General features: G+C 40.8%; 1 pseudogene; it reads left to right on the forward strand.

The window, feature by feature from the left end:
• Window positions 1–406: 406 nt before the first annotated feature.
• LOC143666127 (ZZ-type zinc finger-containing protein 3-like) lies at window positions 407–15,821 on the forward strand (annotated as a pseudogene).
• Window positions 15,822–16,375: the final 554 nt, after the last annotated feature.

Below are 16,375 nucleotides of genomic sequence, written 5' to 3' on the forward strand. Positions count from 1 at the left end.
AGATATAACCACCTACATCTTCGTCAAACCCCCATTCTTCTTCTTACAGTGTGCACGAGTTGACCCCGTCAGCAATTGCGTGCTGAGTAACTACTGGAACCCTAATCTCCCCTTTACTTTCATTGTCCTTCAACCTAGGTTACTTTGGATCCCCGTTAATGCCACCACCTGGATGGCCCCTCAACTCCCTCTCACCCCATATCATCTAGGTACCCGCTCCCTCACTCGAATGCGATGAAACTTCGGTATTTCCGCAGCCATAGCAGCCGCCATCGTTGCAGCAGTCGCCGCCAGCACCGTAGCAGCCATTGCCCTGACCCAGACTTCCACCACCGCAGAGGTCCTTCTCAACATTACCCAACAAACTGCTAAAATATCCCACACCCAGGAAAGCATCAACCACCTCATGCATACTGCCATCTACAATCTACAGCAGCAAATAGACTTAATTACGCTTGATGTTAAAGCACTTTTTGAATTAGCCTCTTCCACTTGTGATAGTTGTTACCCCTTCACCAAAATCTGTGTTACCCCTGTGCCTGTCAACCACTCTGTCCCCCGCCTCTCCCTGCGTGACTGGATCTTTACTTCTTTCAACGATTCTTACTGGAACTATACTCACACTCTTCAGACTCAAATCTTAGAGCTTGAACAAACTATAGTCCCTTCCATCACCTCCTCCCTCTTTTCTGACCTGTTAAGTAAATTTACCTCCTTCTTCAAACCCTCCAATCTCATCTTCTACGGCCTTTTACTCCTCGCTGTCGTAGGCATAAACAACAAACTAACCTCCTAGCCTTAGCAGCTCTTGAACTCCAAAACCCCTTCGCCGACGCGGACAACCGTCAGCAGTCGCAGGTTTGGCTGGCCAGTGTGGCTCACCCCCAGGACTGACCACCCTGGGGTCTTGGTGCTGCTCCCGGGACTGGTCCTCTTGTGGAGCCTGCATCATGCTGTTGTAGCTCTGGCCATGCTTACCGTGTGCCTCTGCCACTTCTGTGTTCCTTCCATTCCCCTACGGGGGCTGCACGTTACCAGAGTACGTGCATCTGGGGCCGCCGCACGGCTACCAGATGGGTACCGCTGGGTGCGACACAAAGTAGTCGCAGGAGAGGGCCACTCTAGCAGGCCTCCTCTGGCTCTTCTGGGGCACATGAGATTTGCATAAGGGTCGGCTCAGCACATACCCTTCCCCTGAAATTCTGAGCCTCACGTGCAAGGGGAATCTCATCCCTACCCCTCCCAGCAAAGGTTCATGCCCGCCACTTGTCACACAAGTGTGTTCTTTAAAAGAAAAAGGAGAGGAATTGTGGCATATTTATGGGAATTGGAGCCTAGCCATCTTTAAAAATTTAAACAGTACTTTTCTTAACATTCTCTCCATACCTGCAATCTAACTTACTGTCCTCCCCCTCTCCTGTTGTGGACCGCCCATTCCCGTAGCCCACCACAAAACCACACCCTTCCTGTTATGTTCTACACTTCCCTATTCCTAACTTCTGCCCTAAGCCTAGCAACTGCTTCTTAGCTTGTGTGATTGGCTACCCTCCCCTGACGTACATGCCCCGACTCCACCCCTCCTCCAAACTGTATATAACCCGAGCTCACCAAGCGTCGGGGTCCTTTTTAGCCCTTGAGCCCCTGAGCACACGAGTCTTTGCTATGTAGCAATAAAGTAGCAGTGCGCAACAATTGGCCTCCAGCTCAAGTCTTTTTAGGACCCTCGGCGGGGAACCCTGCCGAGCATCGGCTCACCTTAGTCCACTTATCCGGGCCCGGAACCCCCTCACCCCCACCCGGTGAAACGTCCCAACACCCTGACGCCGCGAGGCAGGAGGCCCAAGAGCCGTAGCGCCCTCTTTAGCCCCTGCGACATCACCGCGGCAGATTCCCACAGCTACAAACACCTTGGGGAGTCTTGGTAAAACACTGGAGAAAAGACATTGGAGAAAGTGGCCCTGGTCAAATTGAAATGCCTACTTCCTGCAAACTCAACATCATATGCTGGAGTGAGGCAACCATCATTGTACATTTAAATTCCCATTTCTCTTCACTTCCTGCGCCACATGCCTCATCCATTCCATCACTGACTGCTCTGATTCATCTCCCACAGGGTTTTCTGTGCTGGATAAATTTCAACCCAAGGATGAAGCAGCAAATATTCCTGGGAAGAGCAGGAGCTCTGAAATCAGACAACCTGGCTATAAATCCTTGCTCTATCTCTTTCTAGCAATATTATTTTAGAAGAGTTAATTGACTTCTCTAAGAGAAGCAATAATGCCCACTTTACAAGTGGTATTGTGAAGACTAAATACAATTATAAATAAAGCACCTGGGCCAGTTTGGATTAGAGTAATAAATCTTATAATTTAAAAAAAAATCAGGATGGGTTGGAGGCAGTTTAATGGGGAAAAAGCAAAAGAAACCTATCTATGAAAAAACTAGGGCAGACATCATATTTAATGGTGAAATGTCAAAAGCATACTCTCTAAAACCAGGGAGAAGACATGGATGTCAGCTATCACCTCTCCAACTAACATTGTGTTGAACATCTTGGCCAGTGCAATAAAACAAGGTAAAAAAAAAAAAAAAAGGATAGGAATTGGAAAGAATAAAAAAATCTGTTCTTATTGGCAGATTATATAACTATTTACGTAGAACACAAAAAATTATTTATGAATAAATAATTAGAATTCAATGTTTCATTTGTTCTTGGATACAAAATTATATATTAAGAGTTAATTGTTGAAGATGAACAAGATTGAAAACGGTTGTATAGACCTACGTGTCCCGCTGACTCACACAAGAAATATGAATGAGTCCTTGTAAGAATTACTTCAAAGATATGATTTTTGTATAGAGAGTGTTTAAGTCCAGAGTACAGGGGGAAAACTGCTATTGCATGCTATGAGCTATGTTCAAAAGGAAACCATCAGCACTACCACAGCAACAGCAGAGGTAAATAATGGGGGGGAGGGACAAGAGTAAAGAGGAGGTTTAGATTTCCTATTTGGTGAGGGTGTGTTTATTGGCTTCCTGTCTCTTGGGAACAATGAAATTATCTAAAATTGAGAATGTATGGACTATGGATTTTGGGCCCTCTGCATGATGCCCAATGAATGCAGGTGGCTGAAGGATGCACTGACGGAGAAGTAGAATGGTGAACGATGGTGTACACTTACGAACGAAGGCTGGGCTGCTACAAAGAGAAACAATGTCGTGAGGCATGCAACGATGTGAATGAACATGTGGGACATTTGGTGAGAAAAAATAAGCCAGAAACAACAAAACAAGAATGGTGTGGTCACCTTTAGAAAATGCTTATAAGAAAACAGGGGGGCGGGCCGCGGTGGCTCAGCGGGCAAAGTGCTTGCCTGCTATGCCGGAGGACCTCGGTTCGATTCCCGGCCCCAGCCCATGTAACAAAAACAAAAAAACAAAATACAATAAAACAAGAAAATGTTTAAAGATGTTTCCATTTCTTCCTTCCTTCCTTCCTTCTATCCTTCCTTCCTTCTCTCTGTCTTTCCTTTAAAAAAAAAAAAAAAAAAAAAGAAAACAGGGGCCTAGATTGTAAGTTTTTAGAGCAAACACATTAAGTCCAGAGTGATGAGATTATTATTTCTGGATTCTGAGAGGCTGATTTATATATTTAACCTGATATTTAGAGATAAGAATGAAGCTGAACAGGTTGGGGTAAAAGTAACTCAGAACATAGGGGTAAGGAAGACAGTGTCTGTATTTTAGAACCACACATTCTCTTTGAGACCAATGGAAGAAAGGTTTATTTGATCTGGAACTGAAATTTTCTATAGTGCATAATCTGATTCAATTTATCTGTATAGATCATTTGAACAAGTGGACCACAGGAAGTACAGAATAATAAGGAGGTGTTTTAATCCTGTATAGATTATTGTAATGCCTGGAAACATCCAAGAGTATATTAAGCAGATAATCAAAAAGCATTGGCAAAGTGCCCCAAAGGAGGGCAGAGAGACTATGGAACTATTAAACCTTACCATCAGGGAATCCCTTGATACTGTGTCAAACTTTAGGGATACCCAAATCAATAGGCCATGCCCTCGATCATGAGGCCTACTCTTATGAAGCTTATATAGGTAACAGAGAAGCTTAGACTACTTGTCGGCATGCCTAAGAGTTATTTCTGAGGACCTCTGTTGTTGCTCAGATGTGGCCTCAGTCTCTCTAAAGGCAACTCTGCAAGTGAAATCATTGCCCTTCCCCCTACGTGGGACAAAGATATCCAGGGGAGAAAGTCTCCCTGGCAACGTGAGAGAGGACTCCCAGGGATGAATCCAGACCTGGCACTGTGGGATCAACAATTACATCCTGACCAAAAGAGGGAAAAGAAATGTAATTAATTAAGTATCAGTGGCAGAGACAGTTCAAATACAGTCTAGAGGCTACTCTGGAGGTTGCTTTTACACAAGCTTCAGGTAGACCTTGCTACCTATCATAACCTGCCAACCCCAACCAGGACCATTCCAGCCAATCCTAAAGAACACCTAGGGTAATATACAAGATTCCACAAGAGTTCCAGACACTAGAGTAACTTTCCAGAAACCTACAACCTCCAGATGGGTCCCTGGTCCAGATAAGTCCTGACACCTAGCCCAGCTTCTCCAGAACATCAGATAGTTCTATCTCCCTACCCCATATTAGTGACAGTACCTTCCAATATCAAAAATTTAGAATTGCCATAGCCCAAACAACCCCAGTGAGAGGTATGGAAAGATCAAACGTGATGGTGGAATCATACATAGAATATAGGACTTAACAAATGAATATGAATGCTGAATCATTAAATTGATATCTCTTTAGTCTCCAGTATTTTAGAGCAACTAGAAGTAAAAACCTAAAATTGTGAAATTGTAACCCATGTCAAAGTCTGAAATATGTTCTACAACTAATTGTTGTGCTGTGCATTGAATTTTACAGCTTTTTGTATATATGCTATTTTTCACAAAAAAGAAGGAAAAAAAGTCGATTGTGATGATTAAAAAATATTTAAGTCCTCTAGCCTCCTATATTCTGGAGCAACTAGAAGGAAAAATATGAAAGGATCGTATGGTAGCTCATGACAGACTCTGGGATCTGTCCTGTAACCACTTGTTGAAGAGTGCTTTCAAAACTATTGTTTTTTATTTCTTTGCTTTGTATATATGTTATACTATACAATAAAAAAATTAATTGTATTTCCTAGAAAAGCCAATAACCAAATTTATCTGGAAGGGCAGGGTACCCCAAATAGCTGAAACTATCTTGAGAAAGAAAAATGAAGTCAGAGGTCTCATATTACCTGACTTTAAGGGGTTTAATGAAGCTACAGTAGTCTAAACAGCAAGCTACTGGCATAAAGATAGATATACTGACCAATGGAATCATATAGAGTGTTCAGATATAGACCCTCTCATCTATGAACAATTGATCTTTGAAAAGACAGTCAAGCCAACTCACCTGAGACAGAACAGTCTCTTCAATAAATGGTGCCTAGAGAACTGGATATCCACATGCAAAAGAACGAAAGAGGATCCAAATCTCACATCTTATACAAAAATTCACTCAAAATGGATCAAAGATCTAAACAGTAGAGCAAAGGCCATAAAACTTTTAGAAGAAAATGTAGGGAAATATCTTATAAAACTTGTAATAGGAGGTGGTTTCCTAGACCTTACACCCAAAGCACGAACATTGAAGAAAGAAATAGATAAATAGGAACTCCTCAAAATTAAACATTTTTGTGCATCAAAGAACTTTGTCAAGAAAGTAAAAAGCACTTCCGGGCCAAGATGGAGGCTTAGCAATGTGTGCGTTTTAGTTCGTCCTCCAGAACAACTACTAAATAACCAGAAACAACACAGAACAGCTCCTGGGGCCACATCAGTGATCAACACACAGCGTACCCCAGTCTGGACCAGCTAGACCAGCTGTGAGCCCCCCCAGAATCGTAACTTCTCCAAGCCATGGCACATGGTGCCCCTCCCCCACAGGCTGCTTCCGAGAAGGGAAAGGAAAGGGACTTTACCAACAGTAGGGGCTGAGCTCAACCAAATGCCAATTGTGGAATTAATTAACAAATTCTGACTACTAAAAATAGGCCCCCAGCTCAGGTGAACCTGGTCAAAGCAGAGGTCACTCATTTTTGCCCCGGTACCAAGGGGGCAAGTCTGATGGAAAAAGAAAAAAAAAGGAAGCAGAGGTTTTTGTGGCTGTGTTTCTACAAAGGCTTGACTGCCTTTGGATACAGTGGCAGGACTTCTCAGGCTGCAACTGCCCCAGGCATAGGCAGAAACAAGCTCGTTTGAGGGCTTGTCTGGAGCCTGTGCCTTCCCTAGGAGAGGGGTGAAACCCAACTCAGGTGGAATCCCTCCCTCAAGGAATTCAGACACCAGGGCTTGGTAATTTGAAGCCATGAAAACCAGCCTACAACCTCTCCTCTGTCTCCACCACAACCCCAGCAGGGAGAGTCTGCCAAAGTTAAAGATACCGCATCATCTTATAGTGGTGGGACCTGCAGGTAGAGAAGCACCACATACCAGGATAAGAAAAACAGAGCCCAGAGACTTCACAGGAAAGCCTGTCAACCTGCTGGGTCTCACCCTCAGGGAAAATTGATACAGGTGACTCTTTCCTCCTGATAGGAGGCCAGTTTGAACTGGGAAAATCTGGCTGGGGTCTATAATACCTACGTAGACCCTCCTCAGAGTGGGGGCAAAAGGCACCATACAAGCAGGGCAAGAAACAAGGAAACAAGAACTGAAAAATTCTCCTCTGTTAAACAAAACCTAAGCTAGAGGTCCAGAAAAAGCTGAACTGAATGTCAAAGAACAGAGAGACAACAAATTCATCCAGCAAGAAAACCCTAGGTAAAAGAAGTGAAAGCAATCTCCAGAATAAATGAATTAAGGTAATTAAATGCCTAGATGCCAGCAAAAAATAACAAATCACACTAGGAAAATTGAAGATATGACCCAGTCAAAGGAACAAACCAACAATTCAAATGAGCTACAGGAACTGAAACAATTAATTCAGAATATACTAACAGACATAGAAAACCTCATCAAAAACCAAATCAATGAGTTGAGGGAGGATATAAAGAAGGCAAGGAATGAACAAAAAGAAGAAATCTAAAGTCTGAAAAAACAAATCCCAGAACTTATGGGAATGAAAGACACAGTAGAAGAGATGAAAAAAACAATGAAAACTTACAATGGTAGATTTTGAGAGACAGAACATAGGATTAGTGAACTGGAAGATGGAACATCTGAAATCCAACAAGATAAAGAAAATATAGGGAAAAAATGGAAAAATATGAGCAGGGACTCAGGGAATTGAAGGACAATATGAAGCACACAAATATACATGTTGTGGGTGTCCCAGAAGGAGAAGAGAAGGGAAAAGGAGGAGAAAATCTAATGGAGGAAATTATCACTGAAAATTTCCCAACTCTTATGAAAGACTTAAAATTACAGATCCAAGAAGTGCAGTGTACCCCAAAGAGAATAGATCCAAATAGACGTACTCCAAGACATTTACTAATCAGAATGTCGGAGGTCAAAGAGAAAGAGAATCTTGAAAGCAGCAAGAGAAAAGCAATTCATCACATACAAGGGAAGCCCCATAAGACTATGCACAGATGTCTCAACAGAAACCATGGAGGCGAGAAGACAGTGGGATGGTATATTTAAATTATTAAAAGAGAAAAACTGCCAACCAAGTATTCTATATCCAGCAGAATTGTCCTTCAAAAATGAGGGAGAAATTAAAACATTTTCAGACAAAAAATCACTGAGAATTTGTGATCAAGAGACCAGCTCTGCAAGAAATACTAAAGGGAGCACTAGAGACAGATACAAAGGCAGAAGAGAGAGGTGTGGAGAAGAGTATAGAAAGGAAAACTATGAGTAAAGGTAAAAAGAAGGAAAATCAGAAGGATACATAAAAGCGAAAAGGCAAAATGGTAGAGGAGGGTACTGCCCGGGCAGTAATAACACTGAATGTTGATGGATTAAGCTTTCCAGTCAGGGGACATGGACTGGCAGAATGGATTAGGGAACAGGACCCATCTATATGCTGTCTGTACTCAAAGGACATGAGGGCAAGGACACAAACGGACATTTGCACACCAATGTTTATAACAGCATTATTTACAATTACCAAGAGACGGAAACAGCCAAAATGTCCGTCAAAAGACGGGTGTCTAAACAAACTTTGGTATTTACATACAATGGAATATTAGGCAGCTGTAAGACAGAATACAGTTATGAAGTATGTAACAACATGGATGGACCTTAAGGACATTATGCTGAGTGAGATTAGTCAGAAACAAAAGGACAAATACTGTATGGTCTCACTGATATGAACTGACATTAGTAAATAAACTTGGAGAATTTCGTTGGTAACAGGGACCATCAGCAGATAGAAATAGGGTAAGATATTGGGTAATTGGAGCTGAAGGGATACAGATTGTGCAACAGGACTGAATGTAAAAACTCAGAAATGGACAGCGCAATACTACCTAACTGTAATACAATTATGTTAAAACACTGAATGAAGTTGCATGTGAGAATGATGGAGTGGGGAGGGCTGGGGGCACAAATGAAATCAGAAGGAAAGATAGACTATGGAAATTGAGATGGTATAATCTAGGATTGCCTAGAGTGTATAATAACAGTGACTAAATATACAAATTTAAAAAATGTTTTTGCATGAGGAAGAACAAAGGAATGTCATTACTGCAGGGTGCAGAAAATAGATAGTAATTAATATTTTAAAATTTCAACTTATGTGTGAGACTAAAACAAAAAATGTTTATTTGGTGAAAAATTTATATTTTGACTAGTGCATTTCCTAATATAACTTATGTAGATAGTTTGATTGAATGTCATAAGTACTTGGAATCTCAGGTAGGACATGAGATTTTGTTGGCTTGTCCAGAGTGATGCCCTGATGAATCCCAGAGTAATTTGATCAGTGAGCGGAAAAGTATTTGCAAAGTCCCCTTTGGGGAATGGTGAGAATGGGGGAAAATTCAACCTCCCCAAGTTGAATTCTTGATATTCTCACAAGCAGTGTGGACAACCAAAGCTATAGGCTGAGCCCCCAGTCTTGGGGTTTGTTCATATGAAACTTAACCCCACAAAGGATAGATCAAGCCTACTTAAAATTTAGGCCTAAGAGTCACCCCCAAGAGAGCCTCTTTTGTTGCTCAGATGTGGCCTCTCTCTCCAGCCAACACAACAAGCAAACTCACCACCCTCCCCCTGTCTATGTGGGACATGAATCCCAGGGGTGTGGACCTTCCTGGCAATGTGGGACAGAAATCCTGGAATGAGCTGGGACTCAGCATCAAGGGATTGAGAAAAACCCTAGAATGAGCTGAGACCCAGCATCGAGGGATTGAGAGAACCCTCTCGACCAAAAGGGGGAAGAGTGAAATGAGAGAAAGTGTCAATGGCTGAGAGATTCCAGACAGAGTCAAGAGGTTATTCTGGAGGTTATTCTTACGCATTAAGTAGATATCACCTTGTTATTCAGGATGTAATGGAGAGTCTGGAGGGAACTGCCTGAAAATGTAGAGCTGTGTTCCAGTAGCCATGTTTCTTGATGATGATTGTATAATGACATAGCTTTCACAATGTGACTGTGTGATTGTGAAAACCTTGTGTCTGATGCTCCTTTTATCTACCTTGTCAACAGATGAGTAGAACATATGGAATAAAAATAAATAATAGGGGGAACAAATGTTAAAATAAATTTAGTTTGAAATGCTAGTGATCAATGAAAGGGTGGAGTAAGGGGTATGGTAGGTATAATTTTTTTTCTGTTTTCGTTTTATTTTTCTGTTGTCTTTTTATTTCTTTTTTTGAATTGATGAAAATGTTCTAAGAAATGATTGTGATGATGAGTATGCAACTATGTGATGATATTGTGAATTACTGATTATATATGTAGAATGGAATGATCACATATTAAAAATGTTTGTGTTTCTTTCTTTTAATTTTTTTCAAAAATTAATTTAAAAAAATTTTTAAAAAAGCAGCCTACACAATGGGAGACAATATTTGAAAATGACATATCAGATAAGGGTCTAGTATCCAGAATATATAAAGATTGCTCAACTCAACAACAAAAAGACAAACAACCCAATTACAAAATGGGTGAAAGCCATGAACTGACACTTCTCAGAAGAGGAAATACAAATGGCCAAAAGGCATATGAAAAGATGCTCAACTTTCCTGGCTATTATGGAAATGCAAATCAAAATCACAATGAGCTATCATCTCATACCCACCAGAATAGCCATTATCAATAAAACAGAAAATGACAAATGTTGGAAAGAATGTGGAGAAAGAGGTACACTTATCCACTGTTGGTGGGAATGTGAAATGGTACAACCACTGTGGAAGGCAGTTCATTGGTTCCTCAAGAAGCTAAGTATAGAATTGCCAGATGATCCAGCAATACCATTGCTAGGTATCTATTCAGAAGACATGAGGGCAAGGACACAAACAGAAATTTGCACACCAATGTTTATACCAGCATCATTTACAATTACCAAAAGATGGAAATAATCCAAATGTCCATCAACAAAAGAGTGACTAAACAAGCTGTGGTATATATTTATGATGGAATATTACCTTACTGTAAGACAAAATAAAGTCATGAAGCATGTAACAATGTGGATGGACCTTGAGGACATTATACTGAGTGATATTAGTCAGAAACATAAGGGCAATTACTATATGGTCTCACTGATATGAACTGACAGTAATGAATGAACTTGAAGAATTTCAGTTAAGAACAGAGGTCATCAGGAGATAGAAATAGGATAGAGATTGGGTAATTGGAGCTGAAATGATATAGATTGTGCAATAGGACAGATTGTAAAAATTCAGAAATGGATAGCACAATACTACCTGATTGTAGCACAATAATGTAAGTATAGTGAATGAAGTTGAATGTGAGAATGATAGAGGGAGGAGAGCTGGGGGCACATATGAAACCAGAAGGAAAGATAGACAATAAAGGCTAAGATGACATAATCTAGGAATGCCCAGAGCTTACAATGATAGTGACTAAATGTACAAATTAAAAAAAGTTTTTACATGGGGAAGAATAAAAGAATGTCAATATTTCAGGGTGTTGAAAATAGATGGTCATTCATGTTTTAAAACTTCAACTTCTGTGTGAGACTAGGGCAAGAAATGTTTATTTGGTATAAAATTTATGTTTTGACTAGTGCGTTTCCTAATTTAACTTATATGGACAGTTTGATTGAACACCATGAGTACATGGAGCCTTGAAGAGGGCATGAGATTTTGTAGGTTTGTCCAAAGTGATGCCCCAATAAATCCCAGAGTGATCTGAATACTGAATAAAGAAGTATTTGCAAAGTCCCCTTGGGGGAATGACGAGAAAGGGGAAAAATTCAACTTCCCATCTGGAGATTTCCTGATATTCTCACAAGCGGTGGGGACAATCAAATCAATAGGCTGAGACCTTGATCTTGGGGTTTGTTCATATGAAACTTATCCCCACAAAGGATAGGCTAAGCCTACTTAAAATTAGGCCTAAGAGTCGCCCCTAGAGAACCTCTTCTGTTGCTTAGATGTGGCCTCTCTCTCAGCCAACATGACAATCAAACTCACTGCCCTCCCTCTCTCTGTGTGGGACATGACTCCAAGGGGTATAAACTTCCCTGGCAATGTGGGATAGAAATCCTAGAGTGAGCTGGGACTCAGCATCAAGGGATTGAGAAAACCTTCTCAACCGAAAGGGGGAAGAGAGAAATGAGACAAAATAAAGTGTCAGTGACTGAGAGATTGCAAACAGAGTTGTAAGGTTATCCTGGAGGTTATTCTTATTCATTATATAGATATCCCCTTTTTAGTTTAAGGTGTACTAGGGTGGCTAGAGGGAAGTACCTGAAACTGTAGAGCTGTATTCTAGTAGCCATGTTTCTTTAAGATGAATGTATAATGATATAGCTTTTGCAATGTGATTGCATAATTGTGAAAACCTTGTATCTGATGCTCTTTTTATCTAGGGTATGGACAGATGAGTAAAAAGTATGGGTAAAAAATAAACAAATAGGGGGAACAAATATTAAATGAGGTAGATTGAAATACTAGTGATCAATGAAAGGGAGTGCTAAGGGGTAGAGGAAAAAATAGGGGAAACAAAGGTTAAAATATATTTGGTAGATGAAAATACTAGTGGTCAGTGAGAGGGAGGAGTAAGGTGTATGGTATGTATGAGTTTTTTCTTTTTATTTCTTTTTCTGGAGTCATGCAAATGTTCTAAGAAATGATCATGGTGATGAATATACAACTATGTGATAATATTGTGAGCCATTGATTATACAGCAATATGAATGTTCATCTTTTAAGAATGTTTGTGTCCTTATGTTGTTTTATCAATAAACATATGTTTAAAAGTTAATTGTATTTCCACATATAAGCAACAATCAATTAGAAAATGAAAAAATTTAAAGATGTCTTTAAAAAAACTACCTAGAAATAAATCTAACAGATATCCATGTACTTTAAGAAGAAAATTATAAAACTTCAGTGAAAGCTATTAAAGAAAACTTAAATAAATGGGAAGATTTACCATATTCTTGAACGGGAAGACAACATTGTAAGATGTCAAGTCCCCTAAATTGACTGATAAACTCAAAGCAATTCCAGTCAAAATTCCAACAGAGTTCTTCATAGAATTTGGCAAGCCAAATCTAAGATTTATGTGGAAGAATAAAGGTCCAAGAATAATCATGACTCTGGATGGTGAGGAACTTGCCCTACCAAATATCAAGATATAAAGCTATACAAACTAGGGACAATTTCCTATTGTTCAGGAACAGACAAGAAGATCAGTGGAATAAAATAGCCCAGAAAAAGCCCCATATATGTGTGGTGCCTTAATTTATGATGAAGTAGTCTCCATAGACCAGGATGGGCTATTTAATTAATGGTACCAGGCCAATCAGTTATTCATATGGGGAAAAATACAAAATTGGAGCCTAACATCACACCACATAGAAATCAATTCCATAGAAATCAATGAATCAAGGACTCCATGGTGAAAAACACAACTATAAAACATTCAGAACATATAGATGAAATATGCCTTTTTTTTTTTCACTTCAAGCTAAGAATAGTTTTCCTAAAGAAGACATAAAAACACTACCATAGGGGGTGCAGGGATAGCTCAGTGGTAGAATTTTCACCCACCATGTGGGAGACCCAGGTTCAACTCCCAGACTATGCACTTCCCAACAAACAAAAACCAACCAAACAAAAATTCAACAAATGGTGCTGCAATAATGGGATATGAACATGGAAAAATAATGAAATGTGACCCCGCCACACAACATACAAAAAAAAAAGCACTCCCATAGTCTATCATAGTCTCCACCTGACATGGATGGTGGACTAAGACACTTCAGCCTTCCTTCCCACTACTGAAGCTTTGAACAACGAGCAAGAAGCAGCAGAACTGTCCTTCTCAAAGTGACAGAAAGCAGTTAAAGGACTTGAGAAACAGGGCAAGCACTGAGTCAAGGAAACAGCTGTAAGATCTCATGGTGCTCCAGCTGGCCACTCCCTCTTCCCCTCACCACCTTGGCAGCTGGCCAGTCATGCTCCCAGTGAGAATTCCTGGTCCCAGTGCCAGGGGAGAAGAGTCACCTTTGTACATATGCTGGGGTCATGTATGGCTGACCCACTCTGTCTAGTGGTGGCCTGAGGGGCTTGCTGTCCCAGAACTTGCCCTGTCTGTAGAGGCAGCTCACAGAGCTCTCCTACAGAACGCTGGGGGAGAGCAGACAAGCAACTGCCTGGGGCAAATGAGTGTTGGCTATAGGACATACAGTTCAGTGCTTGGGACCACAAGGAAACTTGTTTCCTGGGAAAGAACAGACATTCCTATCTTCATAAATGTGGGGATTCCTAGGGCCAGAGACACATGGGCAGAAAAGACCAGGGAGGCCCCTACACTTTGGCCTGGAGCTGTTCTCTAAACTCTTTGTGTGGATGTGCACTGAAGGAGAGCTCTCAAACAGGTCAACCTGCAAAGACTGGGAAAGGTATTTTGTTTTCCTTTTTTGTCCTTTTTTTTTATTTAAAAAATTTTTGTTAGCTCCTGGTTTTCAAGGAAAGCACTGTGGAAATACTGGCCACATACAAGTTTAAGGAACAGACGCCTCAGAGTCTAAACTCCAATGATAACACATTAAGATATCAAAATGTCCAGGTTTCGTTGGCGGGGGCGACGACACCACTTCTGAGGGTCTGGATACCCAGCCCTGCCCAGAAGACATCAAGTCAAGCTAGCACAACCATATATATAATGAATACCTCAAGTCTCAGTGTAACATGGACATTTATAGGGATGACAGATGAATGCAAATGCTTGGGAATCAAATACTAGGCAAAACACTTGTAGAAAGAAAGGAATTTAGGAAGTTCTAGTATACTCCATGGCTGCAGCTGAGGGTCTAAAACCCTGATGCTTAAGCACTATTCTAGATGATAGCTCCAACTCTTCAGGACATAATGAAAAGAGATAATATGTCCACAGTGATAGTTCTTTGATTATGCAGGTATCAGAGACTGTTACAGACCATTGCTGTACTCAATGCTCAGCGTTCTTAAGCAATTCAAGACGTTGAAAGTTTAGGCAGACACCAGAGAGAAGCACTAAAAATCTCATTGGATTTGTGGGAAAACTACAAAAGAAGGCTGATATAGGGCTTCCATAGCCACAGAGAGTTGTTCAGTTGCCTGAGATTGGATGGGACCAATATACTAAGAGCCTTGGGAACTTTGAAAGAGAATTTAAAAACCATAAAACACATACTAGAAGAGTAAAATTAGTTTCTGATAAAGCAGGTTTACCCACTAGACCAAAAAGCCCTTTAGATCCTAAGAAGGATGGGGAGGCCTTTTGATACTCTGTTGACTCCGAGTGATGGTCCGGAAGGCTCAGGCGTCATCCTCAGATGATAAGAGGATGCTGTGTGATGATTCCAAACCTGAAACGTTTAACCAGCTGTGGAATGTAGAAGAACAGAAAAAGCTTGAACAGCTACTCCTGAAATACTCTCCTGAAGAAGCAGAATCTCAACACTGGCAGAAGATAGCAGATGAACTAGGCGATAGGAGAGCAAAACAGGTTGCCAGCCTAGTGCAGAAGCATTTCATAAAGCTGACAAAAGCTGGCATTCATGCCCCAGGCAGTGCACCAAACATAAATGTGCTCCAAGAAGTCTTTAACAAGCAGGGGACAGCATCCCCTTAAGAAGCATCTCTTTAAACCCCCCACTTTCATGACATCCCATGAACCTCCAGTGTATATGGGTGAAGATGATGACAGAACCTGTTTTCATAGCCACCTGAATATAGCTGTTAAGGAGGCATCAGATGAAGAAAGTATTCCTATTATGCAAAGGAATTTACCTGAATGTAAAAAACTATTACAGTTTAAAGAGTTAAAGAAGCAGAAACTTCAGCAAATGTAAGCTGAAAATGGCTTTGTGCAATATGTAGCTTCAAGTGTGATAATTGTGTCATAGAACCTCTCCAGGGCATTCAGTACACTGCCAGGTTGTCCTCCAGATATGTTTTTGGGTTTCTGTGATTCTTGTTCAGACTGCATGCATGAAACAGATATTCACAAGGAAAATCACCAACTAGAACTTATTTATAGGTCAAAGACATTTTTAGACAGAGCTACCATGTGCCCCAGGCACCAGTTATAATTATCTTGACCCAGATTACTTTCCAGCAAACAGATGACATAGAAGAGAGCATCATTGGCTAGTCCCCTTCAACACAGCAATGGTACCATTGTTAGCTATGTGCACAGTTTGGAAAGAGTCTCAGCTTTCCCTGAATTGACACTCACAGCATGACAGCTTCCTGAGTGTTCTTGTAAGTAAATTCTGCACTGCTGTTGCTCTAGGTCACTGCTCACAGTGAATTTTTCACCACCACCTGGTGACTTTTTCACCACCACTGTAAAGCTTTGTAAGGTGGTGATCTTAAATGGTTGAGATGGAGCACATATTAAAGAGAGTAAAATCCATAGGTTTCAGAAAACTGTCATAGCTATGATAATGAGAAGACAAAGTATTCATATAAAAACAGGTTAGTAGCTGTATTAGTTAGGGTTCTCTAGAGAAACAGAATCAACAGGGAACACTTGCAAATATAAAATTTATGAAAGTGTCTCACGTGACCGCAGGAACACAGAGTCCAAATCCACAGGGTAGGCTGTGAAGCCGATGACTCTGATGGATGGCCTGGATGAACTCCTCAGGAGAGGCTCACCAGCTGAAGCAGGAATGGGG

The sequence above is a fragment of the Tamandua tetradactyla genome, chromosome 22 (genome assembly GCF_023851605.1).
Source record: "Tamandua tetradactyla isolate mTamTet1 chromosome 22, mTamTet1.pri, whole genome shotgun sequence".
In the NCBI taxonomy this organism is placed as follows: Eukaryota; Metazoa; Chordata; class Mammalia; order Pilosa; family Myrmecophagidae; genus Tamandua; species Tamandua tetradactyla.